At 44.3% G+C, this 12455-nt stretch overlaps 1 non-coding gene across 1 annotated transcript; it reads left to right on the forward strand.

The window, feature by feature from the left end:
- The first annotated feature begins 11962 nt into the window (after window positions 1–11962).
- On the forward strand, window positions 11963–12037 carry Trnas-cga. Its single transcript has one exon. It is a non-coding gene; the product is annotated as a tRNA-Ser (tRNA).
- Window positions 12038–12455: the final 418 nt, after the last annotated feature.

The following is a 12455-nucleotide window of genomic DNA, read 5'->3' on the forward strand; positions in this document are numbered from 1 at the left end:
CACAGATGATAGCGCGACTTCAGGGATTTATCTCTGGCACGCCTCCCGCGAAACCCACATTCTCAAAGTATTGTCCCGCACTACATTCGTAGTGCCCCCGCCCATTCTACTCATTACTCGTGGACATGTCCGAAAGAACAGATACCATCTCAGTATATATATGGTTAAGGCTCACCGGCCACTTGACCATTTTCTTCTTCTGTGCGAATGCACAAACAGTGTCCGAACTCTTACGGGAATCGGCAACGCGCCGCGAGTAATGAGTATAATTATTACGAATGTAGTGCGGGACAATACGTTGAGAATGTAGGTTTCGCGGGAGGCGTGCCAGAGATAAATCCCTGCAGTCGCGCTATCCTCTCTGTCCTCGGTGGCTCAGATGGATAGAGCGTCTGCCATGTAAGCAGGAGATCCCGGGTTCGAGTCCGGGTCGGGGCACACATTTTCATCTGTCCCCGTTGACGTATATCAACGCCTGTAAGCAGCTAAGGGTGTTCATTTCATTGTAATTCCAGTTAAATGTGTCGTACCTGCTGATTGACGTGGGTCCCTTCTTGCCAGTTGCACAATGTAGTGCTCACCTACCGCTGTTGCTGACCATGGTCAGCCACCTCTTCTCCTTCGGCAGCAGTGCTTTTCGTTTCCCACACCATGCACGTGAAACAATGATGTGAGCAATACCAAACTCCTGGGCTACACTCGAAACACTTTGTTCTTAAAGTTTCCCGATGATTCTTCCGCTTGTGAGTAGCCAAACTCCATCCGAACGGGCCTTGGGAGGCCCAACGGTGCCGACCGGCCGCCGTTTCATCCTCAGCCCACAGGCGCCACTGGATCCGGTTATGTAGGGGCATGTGGTTAGCACACTGCTCTCCCGGTCGCATGTTAGTTTACGAGATCGGAGCCGCTACTTCTCAATCAAGTAGCTCCTCTGTTTGTCTCACAAGGTCGGAGTACACCCCGCTTGCCAACAGCGCTCGGCCGACCGGATGGTCACCCATCCAAGTGCTAGCCCACCCCGACTTCGGTGATCTGACGGGAACCGGTGTCAACACTGCGGCAAGGCCGATGGCCCTTACCCTTGTAAAGTCATCCAAATGTCTCCAGGATATGTTGTCAAGGAGAACATCACCACAGTGCACAGTAACTGCTCGCTGATTGACATACACTGTCTTCTCCCGCAGCTTCAGCAAGTTCGTGTTGCGGGGCGAGCCCCAGATGGCACCGTACTCAACGCTGACCTCACGCCATATGACGTCCAACGTCCTGTGCACCACTGGAAGACCTCTCACAATATGCTCCCTCACTTTCATTCGTTTATACCCAGTGGTTAATATGTTAAATTATTTACCTCATATTTAAGTTTTGCAGAACAGTGTACTTTACAGAAAAGTTGTGAATCTTCGTTCTCAAACTTTTATGTAAAGACAGAAGCCGGTATATGACGAAGAGTGTGCAAAACTTCTGCTGTCACCGTGGTAATCTCGCGTACATGGGAACAAGTTAAAGTGATTATGACATGTATAGAAGCGCATAGACACTCATATGAGAAAAACTACCACCACATCTGTATCTTGAGAAAGTCTTTATTGCCCCACACGACTAGTTTCGGCGGCACTTTACCGCTATCCCCGTCTACATCTACATGCATGTGGATACTTTGCTAATCACATTCAAGTCCTGGCAGAGGGTTCATCGAACCATCTTCACAATTCTCTATTATTCCAATCTCGTACAGCGAGCGGAAAAAACGAACACTTGTATGTTTCCGTGCGGGCTCTGATATCCCTTATTTCATTATGGTGATCGTTTCTCCCTATGTAGGTCGGCGTCAACAAAAGATGCGCATTCAAAAAAGGTTTTTTATCACCTCGGTTCTCAGAACTCCTAAAGATAGACGTTGACTGTGGATATTGTATCACAGACACAGTCCCTTTGACTGTTCAGAGATGTCACTAAACCCGCCCAAAGATATAAACAACCATGCATGAGCAGTGCCTATTAAACGGACGGGGTCTGACAGCCGTTCAGTTCCAGTCATTCCACCAGGAAGGAGGTATACGGGTCGTGTTGTTTATAGTTCAACCACGCCTAGACGGCCAATACCGCGGTTTGATCGCGTCCGCATTGTTACTTTTTGCCAGGAAGGACTCTCAACAAGGGAAGTATCCAGGCATCTCGGAGTGAACCAAAGTGATGTTGTTCGGATGTGGAAGAGGGCAGAGAGACAGGAACTGTCGATAACATGCCTCGCTGAGGCAGCCCAATAGCTACTACTGCAGTGGATGACCGCTACCTACGGATTATGGCTCGGAGGAACCCAGACAACAACGCCACCATGTTGAATAATGCTTTTTGTGCAGCTACAGGACGTTGTGTTACGACTCAAACTGTGCGCAACAGGCTGTACGATGCGCAAATTCACTCCCGACGTCCATTGCGAGGTCCATCCTTGCTACGACACCATGCAGTGCGGCACAGATGGGCCCTACAACATACCGAACGGACCGCTCAATACTGGCATCACGTTTTCTTTACTGAGGAGTGTCGCATATGTCTTGAACCAGACAATGGTCGAAGACGTGTCTGGAGGCAACCCGGTCAGGCTGAACGCCTTAGACACACTGTCCAGGGAGTGTAGCAAAGTGGAGGTTCCCTGCTGTTTTGCAGTGGCATTATGTGGGGCCGACGTACCGCCGCTGGTGTTCATGGAAGGCGCCTTAACGTCTGTACGATACGTGAATGCCATCCTCCGACCGATAGTGCATCCATATCGGCAGCATACTGGCGAGGCATTCGTCTTCATGGACGACAATTCTCGCCCCCATCGTGCACATCTTGTGAAAGACTTCCTTCAGGATAACGACATCGCTCGACTAGAGTGGCCAGCATGTTCTCCAGACATGAACCCTATCGCTCATGCCCGTGATAGATTGAAAAGGGCTGTTTGCGGACGACGTGACCCACCAACCACTCTGAGGGATCTACGCCGAATGGCCGTTGAAGAGTGGGACAATCTGGACCAACAGTGCCTTGATGAACTTGTGGATAGTACGCCACGACGAATGCCAGTATGCATGAATGCAAGTGGACATGCCACTAGATATTAGAGGTACCTGTGTGTACAACAATCTGGACCACCACCTCTGAAGGTCTCGCTGTATGGTAGTACAACAGGCAATGTGTGGTTTTTATGAGCAATACAACGGGCGAAAATGATGTTTATCTTTATCTCTACTCCAATTTTCTGTACAGGTTCCGGAACTCTCGGAACCGAGGTGATGCAAAACTTTTTTTGATGTGTGTATTTTCACATTCGGAGGAGAAAGTTGGTGATTGAAATTTCCTGAGAAGATTCTTCCGCAACGCAAAAAGACTTTGTTTTAATGATGTCCACCCCAAATCCTATATCATTTAAGTGGCTCTCTCTCCCCTATTTCGCGATAATACAAAACGTGCTGCACTTCTTTGAACTTTTTCGGTGTACTCCGTCAATCCTGTCTGGTAAGGATCCCACACCGCGCAGCACTATTCTGAAAGAGGACGGGCAAGCGTTATGTAGGCAGTCTCCTTAATAGGTGTGTTACATTTTCTCATTGTCCTGCCAATAAAACGCAGTCTTTGTGTAGCCTTTCCCACAACATTTTCTATGTGTTCCTTCAAATATAAGTTGTTGATAATTGTAATTCCTTGGTATTTAGTTGAATTTACGGTCTTTAGATTTGATTGATTTATTGTATAACCGAGGTTTAACAGATCCCCTTCAGCACTCGCGTGGATGACCTCACACTTTTAGTTATTTAGCCTCACACTTTTAGTTATTTAGTGTCAATTGCAAATTTTCGCACCATACAGATATCTTTTCTAAATAGTTTTCAAATTCCTTTGATCTTCTGATGACTTTACTAGTCGATAAACGAACACCTCGGGCATGGATGTGTGTGACGTCCTTAGGTTAGTTAGGTTTAAGTAGTTCTAAGTTCTAATGGACTGATGACCTCAGATGTTAAGTCCCATAGTGCTCAGAGCCATTTTTGATAAACGAACAACGTAATCTGCAAACAATCTAAGAAGCTGTTCATATTGTCTCCCAAATCGTTAAGGAACAGCAAAGGGCCTATAACACTACCATGGCGAATACCAGAAATCACTTCTGTTCTCGATGAATTTCCGTCAATTACTGTGAACTGTGACCTCTCTGAAAGGAAGTCACGAATTCAGTCACATAACTGAGACGATATTCCATAAGCACACACTTTCATTACATGCCGCTTGTGTGGTACAGTGTCAAAAGCCTTCCGGAAATCCGGAAATGTGGACTCAATTTTAAATCCCTTGTCAATAGCACTCAGTACTTTGTGCAAGTAAAGAGCTAGTTTTGTTTCACAAGAACAATGTTTTCTAAATCCGTGTTGACTGTGTGTGAATAGACCGTTTTCTTCGAGGTAGTTCATAATGGGCCGGCCGGTGTGTCCGAATGGTTCTAGGCGCTTCAGTCTGGAACCGCGGGACGCTACGGTCGCAGGTTCGAATCCTGCTTCGGGCATGGATGTGTGTAATGTCCTTAGGTTAGTTATATTTAAGTAGTTCTAAGATCTAGGTGACTGATGACCTCCGATATTAAGTCCCATAGTGCTCAGAGCCATTTGGACCATTTTGTAATTCATAATGTTCGACCACAATATAGGTTCCAAGATCCTGCTGCATATCGACGTTAATGATACTGGATTAATGGATTACTCTTGCTGCCTTTCATGAATATTTGTGTGACCTGTGCAACCTTCCAGTCCTTGGGTACGGATCGTTCGTCGAGCGAACGGTTGTATATTATTGTTAAGTATGGAGCTACTGTACCAGCAAACTCTGAAAGGGACCTAACTGGTACAAAAGCTGGACCTGAAGACTTGCATTTGTTAAGTGGTTTAAGCTGCTTCACTACTCCGCGGATATCTACTTCTACGTTACCCATGTTGGCAGGTGTTCTTGATTAGAATTCTGGAATATTTGAATATTTACTTCTTCTTCTTCTTTGGTGAAGGAATTTCGGAAGGCTGTGTTTAGTAACTCTGCTTTGGCACCACTGTCTTCGAAAGTATCTCCATTGCTATCGCGCAGAGAAGGCGTTGATTGTGTCTTGCAGCTTGCATACTTCACATACGACCAGAATCCCTTTGGATTTTCTGCCAGGTTTCGAGACAAAGTTTCGTTGTGGAAACTATTATAAGCATCTCGCATTGAAGCGCGCTAAATTTCGAGGTTCTGTAAAAGATCGCCAATCTTGGAGATTTTGCATCCATTTAAATTTGGCATGTCTCTTTCGTTGCTTCTGCAACAGTGTTCTGGCCCATTTTGTGTGCTAAGGAGGATCAGTTCCGTCGTTTGTTAATTTGTTACACGGTGTCGAGTAGAGAGTCCTGCGGAAAGGTATCTTACGTATACTAGTAACGAGGGCTCTACAATAAATGCGCCAAGGAATTCTAATACCCTTGTGGCAGTGGTGGGGCCTGAGGATAGTGGTAATCTGCCGCCGAAACTAGTCGTGTGAGACAATAAAGACGTTCTCAAGACGTAGCTGTGATGATACTTTTTCTCATATATATCATCATCTGAAGTCCCTTGTCCATGCAACAGGATGGACATCCATAAATTGAGCATAGACATTCGTTTTTCCTTGGCCAATGTGCGAATGGGACAGGTTCAAATGGCTCTGAGGTCATCAGCCCCTAGACTTAGAACTACTTAAACCTAACTAAGTACATCACACACATCAATGCCCGAGGCGGGATTCGAACCTGCGACCGTAGCAGCAGCGCGGTTCCATACTGAAGCGCCTAGAACCGCTCAGCCACAACGGCCGGCTGAATAGGACAGGAAAGAAAATCGATGATACTAATCCGAAGTATCCTCCGCTTTGCATTGAACAGGCAGTTTATACAGAGTGTATCATCGTTAACAGCGAAAACAGACATTCATGAAAATACTCGATGATGAAAGTAAAACCGTTGTAGTTAACATTCGTCTGCTTTGTGAGCTAAATGCTAATATGAGGCCGCGAGCCGTCGCTGACTTCACTATGAATTATCGTCCCAGTTAGCATAAATATACTTGATAATGTGTAAACGTTTCGCTTACGTCTGATTTACATCTATATTCAGCAAACCACTGTGAAGTACATGGCAGAGGGTACGTCCCATTAGACCAGTTATAAGGATTTTTTCCGTCTTCCATTCACGTATGGAGTGCGGGAAAAATAAAATGCATCTGTAATTAATCTAATCTTGTCCTAACAATCCCCATGTGAACCACATATACGGGGTTGTAGTATATTCCTAGAGTCTTCATTTAAAGTCAGTTCTTGAAACTTTGTTCGTAGCCCTTCTCGGGATAGCTTACGTCTACTTCAAGAGTCAGCCAGTTCAGTTCTTTCAGCATCTCTGTGTCACTCTCCCGCACGTCAAACAAACCTGCGACCATTCGTGCTACCCTTCTCTGTACGCGCTCGATATGCCGTGTCAGTCCTATCTGGTACGGGTCCCACACTCCAGTGCAATATTCTAGGATAGGTCATACGTTTGATTTGTAAGCAATCTCCTTTGTAGATTGACTGCATTTTCCTAGTATTCTACCAACAAACGGAAGTCTGCTATCGACTTTACTCACTGTCCGATCGTTCCACTTGATGTCCCTACAAAGTGTTACACCCACTTATTTGTATGAGTTTACCGAATCCAACTGTGATTCGTTGATGCTGCTGTCACAAGACATGACGTCTTTTCATTTTGTGAAGTGCACAATTTTACATTTCTAAACGCTGAAAGCAAGTTGCCAATCTTTTCACCACTTTGAAATCTTATCAAGATCTGGCTATTAATGCAGCTTCTTTCAGACAATATTTCATTATAGATAACTGCATCATCTGCAAAGAGCCTGATTTACTATTAATATTGTCCACAAGATCATTAGTACAAAACATGGACAAAGAGGCTCCAAACACACTTCCCTGAGCTATGTCCGAAGTTACATATACAACCGTCAATGACTTTCTATCCAAGATAATGCGCTGCGTCCTCCCTACCTAGAAATCCGCATCCGGCCACAAATTTGGCTTGATACCCCTTAGGATTGTACTTTTGATAATAAGCAAAAATGTGCTGCTAAGTCAAATGCTTTGCGGAAATCGAGAAATATTGCATCTTCCTGACTGCCTTGATTCTTGCCTTTCAGTGTGTCATGCAAGAAAAAGTGAGAGTAGGGTTTCACGTGATGTTTTCGAAATCCGTGTGGGTTGTATACAAGAGATCACTCTGTTCGAGATACCTCATTAAGTTTGAGCTAAAGATTCTACAACAAGTAGATATCAAGGATATCAACTTAGTTCAGCTCGAATTTTACACATGCCCCACCTTAAAAAGAAATATAGAACTTCAGCACGCTACATGCTACAACTGACTGTACACTAGCACCACTTAGTTGAAGTACTGCACTCTCCTCTGCAGCGAGTTACGAATTCTTCCGAACACCCCCGGACCATCTCGTAAGGCGTGACAAGACTGCATAGTTCACTGCTCCAGTTCTTCAACACTGTCAAACGGAGTGTTGTATACGTCACATTTGTGATTACACCAGACGGAAAAATCCAAAGAAGCTAGGTCAGGTGATCTTGTGGGCAGAGTAGAAACAGACCTTGCTAGAGCTTTCCTTTCTTGGACCACATTGGCGCGTTGGATACCGTCTTATATGACGCAGCAAAATGTGTCAGTGCTTCGTTATGCGTATACTGCATTCCACAACCATGGGCCATGGGCGAAATTTGAGTCCAGTTAGGTGACTTGAAATGTTTATATTTCAAATATGTACTATGGTGATTTGGTGAGCGTGGCTAAAGAGCAAGAAAAAATGTTTGTTTTGTAAACAACTCACCTTATTTCTCGACATAGTCTCCTTTGAGAAGTATGCACTTGGTCCAGCGATCCTTCAGCTTTTTAATACACAGAAGAGCTGTAGATGGCCAGTCTTATGCATAGTCGAAAATGGTGATGCAGCATTGCTACATAAATTTTTTTTACAGCTAATCGAATGCTCATAAAGAATTTTTCGTTTTATTTCCATCGTATTTACAATGAATCCGTCATAATCGATGATTAATTACCGTAGCCACAAAAGCACATGCACACGAAACGTCAAAATGCAACTTTCGCGATCAAATGTTATCTTCAGAAACTTAGGTAAGTCGTAGTATGTAACCAGATACATAATCCACGATGTTTCTTAGTGACGCCCTCGTTGCTAAATTGCTACGTTTCGCTGTTTTCCGTTTCTTCATTTTATCTATAGGAGGAAATTGTTAGGGCAGTGGGTATTTTTCTTCGTGAAATGCATCGGAAAAATTCGGACTTTAACTCGTAATCGTGTTAAAGAAATAAAATAAAATTAAAGAAACATATGATGCACTAGCTGAGTATCGGCCAGTCGAGGTATATATTTATTTCAGTTTTCGTAGTCCATCTCCTCCCTCTCTCCGTTCATCATCTCTGCCCCCCCCCCCCTGTCTCTCTCCTCCACCCCACAATTTCTACCCATCTCGTCCACCTTCCCCCCCCCCCCCCCAATCTCTGCCCATCTTCTCCCGCCCCTCTCTGTGTCCATCCGCTACTCCCTCCTTTCTCTGTGCCTGATGCGACGTTTTTACTGCATGAATAGCGATTTTAAATGTATTAAGTGATACTTTTTTCCTCTCATCATTTTTTGGGGCTTGTAAGCGAGAAAAAGTTTCGTAAGCGTTTGAAATTATGTGTAAAGTTTTTCTGCAAGTCACTAAGTGATCTCGTTTTCTAATACTGGATAGCGCGCGAAGTAGTTAAACCTTATGCAACGTGAACATTATGCAACAAACAGAGTGGAAGTGTAGATTAAATACACTGAATATTGTATAAGCATTGTATTCATTACTTTGAATCGTACCATGTAGCACATATCGAGCAATAAAATCATTTCCATAGATATGATGAAGTTCAAAAGTAAAAGAGTAATTAGAGTAAATATATTTCCTTAATTCGCGTAACGTTCTTCAAAACGTTAAGTATGTTATCGACAGTTGACATTAAAGTTTTCTGAATATGTTACCACCTCATAGTGGAAAAAGCTATACTGAAGAAACCAGTGTTTCTGCTGATTGACCACTAAACCCGAAAGGCCACTATAACGTGGCCGAAGCGTAGGTTTCTCCAGTGTAGTCCTAATGTAATAGTATAGTTGTGTGTTTTTTTTTTACCTTATGACGCGATACCGGTCTCAGAAAACCTTTATATCAACTGACTCTCACCGCAGTTGTAAAAGTTTTTGCACTACACATTTTGAAAAATGGCCTACGTTTTTCCTCGAGGTTGAAGCTATCTCGTCACCAAATTTCATCGAAATCGATTCGACGAGTTCGTAATAATAAATTTGAACGTCACGCATGATAGGATAGTTTCTGGCGCATCTACGAATTATGACATTGTATTTACTGAACTGTGTGTCCTACAACGATGTAAGTTTGCAGGTACATTCGGTGGTATACGTGAAGACTGTGTGCAAAATGTGTCGCGAATACTGTCAGTAGTAAAGAATTATAAATTAAAACCTCATGACTGACGCGAAAATGTAGTAAGCGACAAACGTTTCTATTTCATCATTTTGTGGGGGGTGTCAGCAAGAAAAAGCTTCGTAATCGTTTGAAATTATGTGTAAAGTTTGTTGCAAGTTACTACGTGCTTTCGTTCTTAAATACTGGATTAATAAAATCTGGGTGTTCGCGCTTAGTGGCCTATACTTCTTTTTCACTCTCGTACTGACCCTTTGCTAGGCATGTTGTTCCTACCCTACACCGATTCATTCCAACCAGTAAGCAATGTTTGACCCAAGTTTAGTTGAAATCGGTCCAGTTGTTTCGGAGGAGATGTGGACATACAAACGTACATTTTTATAATTTGCATGGCTAATTTTCATTCGTGATGCAATTTTGATTAAATAAAGCCTACACGATACCCGAAGCTATACTCAAGTTACCTGTGAAAACACCACGAAATTTCGTTTAGTAGCTTTAGAGCTTAGAGTGTTAAACAGACAGACAAAAATTTTTTCTAAAAACGAGTCACTAGAACTTTTTTTCTGTGATTCGATTTTGATTAAATAAAGCCTGCACGCTGCCCCTAGCTACGCTGGATTTACGAGTGAAACCCCATAGAAATCTGTCTAGTAGATTTGGAGGTTAACGTGTTCAAAGACAAACAGACGGTTTTCAGTTTTATTATTAGTGTAGATTTCGAGCCCTTATTAGCACGTGACAGTGCCGACAAGTCCTATTACATAAATACAGCTTGGTATGATTACGAAAAAGTTGTGACAAAAATAAACCTCTGTACAAAAGCACTTACTGATACGAGAAGCGGTGAGTTTGTGATTTCCGACACTTGTAGCACTTAGAATAAAATCTTACTCTTAGCGAAGTAGCAGCTGCGATGAAAAAGTGGTTCAAATGGCTCTAAGCACTATGGGACTTAACATCTGAGGTCATCAGTCCCCTAGACTTAGAACTACTTAAACCTAAGGACACCACACACATCTATGCCCGAGGCAGGATTCGAACCTGCGACCGTAGCAGCAGCGCGGTTCCGGACTGAAGCGCCTAGAACCGCTCGGCCACAGCGGCCGGCAGTTGCGATGAACACTGAAGAGTATGTACCGCACGAGGAATCGAACAGGGAAGGTGCTTTACAGGTGAACCGTCCGGTCACACCTCGCGAACCAGTTCATAGTCTCGACTGCGAATGTCTGGAGAAAACAATGTTTTATGAATAGTCTACGACAGTATATAACCATCACACGCATGTAAACACAGCAAACACGGAAGAATGTCGACTTGCAGAACACGCACCTGTACTTGTCAGCAAAAAGAAGAAGGAGTGGTCAACAACGGCCACAAGGAGCACAGAAGTCGTGTACTTACAAAAACGTCAGCGAGCGCGCGCGACCGCCGTGGGACCGGAGTGAGGACGGCTCAGGGAAGCGCTGGGTCGCCGTGCATCGTCGCACTAGCAGCGACTCCTTCCGCCGGTCGGTATAAAAACACCCGCCGCGCCAGCAGCAGCGGCGGCAGCAGGTAAGGCCCGTCCCTCAAGGTCGCCGCGTCACGGCGCGTCTCTGACGCTACTACCAAACAGTTGCGCCTCCCAAGGGCACACCCACCGCCCGATGCAGCAGGAGAAGAAGCCACGGCCGACCCCCGGCATTCAGCCGTAGCCAAGTCTCCGTTACACCACGTGCAACACTAGACCGTCGTCTGTAGAGGTCGAGGAGCAAACGTCCTGGGTCACGCGTACTATACCAGTCACTGCTTAAATTTTGAATAATCACCTGCAATGGCGCCCTAAGACTTCTGGTAATCACCTGCAATGGCGCCGTAAGACTTCTGGTATATGACAAGGAGAGATCACCAGCGGTGTGATCGATTTTTTGAAATCAAATATAGGATCCAGAATGAGATTTTCACTCTGCAGCGGAGTATGCGCTGATATGAAACTTCCTGGCAGATTAAAACTCAGTTGGTAGAGCACTTGCCCGCGAAAGGCAAAGGTCCCGAGTTCGGGTCTCGGCCCGGCACACAGTTTTAATCTGCCAGGAAGTTTCATATCAGCGCACACTCCGCTGCAGAGTGAAAATCTCATTCTGGATCCTATATTTGATTTCAAAAAATCGATCGCACCGCTGGTGATCTCTCCTTGTCATATACCAGAAGTCTTCTGCAGAGTGAAAATCTCATTCTGGAAACATCCCCCAGGCAGTGGCTAAGCCATGTCTCCGCAATATCCTTTCTTTCAGGAGTGCTAGTTCTGCAAGGTTTGCAGGAGAGCTTCTGGAAAGTTTGGAAGGTAGGAGACGAGGTACTGGCAGAAGTAAAGCTGTGAGGACGGGGCGTGAGTCGTGCTTGGGTAGCTCAGTTGGTAGAGCACTTGCCCGCGAAAGGCAAAGGTCCCGAGTTCGAGTCTCGGCCCAGCACACAGTTTTAATCTGCCACGAAGTTTCAAATATAGGATGATGTACTTTAAGATCCCATGTATGACACCCTGTAGCCATTCGTCCTGGTACCCCGTCGTTCGCGAATAATTGCAAAAAAAAAAAAAAAATCGGAATTTTGTCTCGGACGCAGTAGCATTAAAAATGCTGGCTCAAAGAGTTTGGTTGTGTGGTGTATTCGGTAGAATAAAAGTTTCGCATTAAAGAGGTTCTGGGTTCGAATCTTGTCAGCTGCAGTAAGTTTTTTTTTATTTTTAAATCTTTATCGATTTGATTTTGATCACTATTTTTATTCAGGTAATTGGTTTGAATGCAATTCTTTATTTCTATTCCTTTGTCACATTATTTTAATCACCAAATGAACTTTTTTCATTTGTTTCATTTTTTTGTTTGTATCATTC

Source organism: Schistocerca piceifrons, chromosome 8, assembly GCF_021461385.2.
Source record: "Schistocerca piceifrons isolate TAMUIC-IGC-003096 chromosome 8, iqSchPice1.1, whole genome shotgun sequence".
Classification (NCBI taxonomy): domain Eukaryota; kingdom Metazoa; phylum Arthropoda; class Insecta; order Orthoptera; family Acrididae; genus Schistocerca; species Schistocerca piceifrons.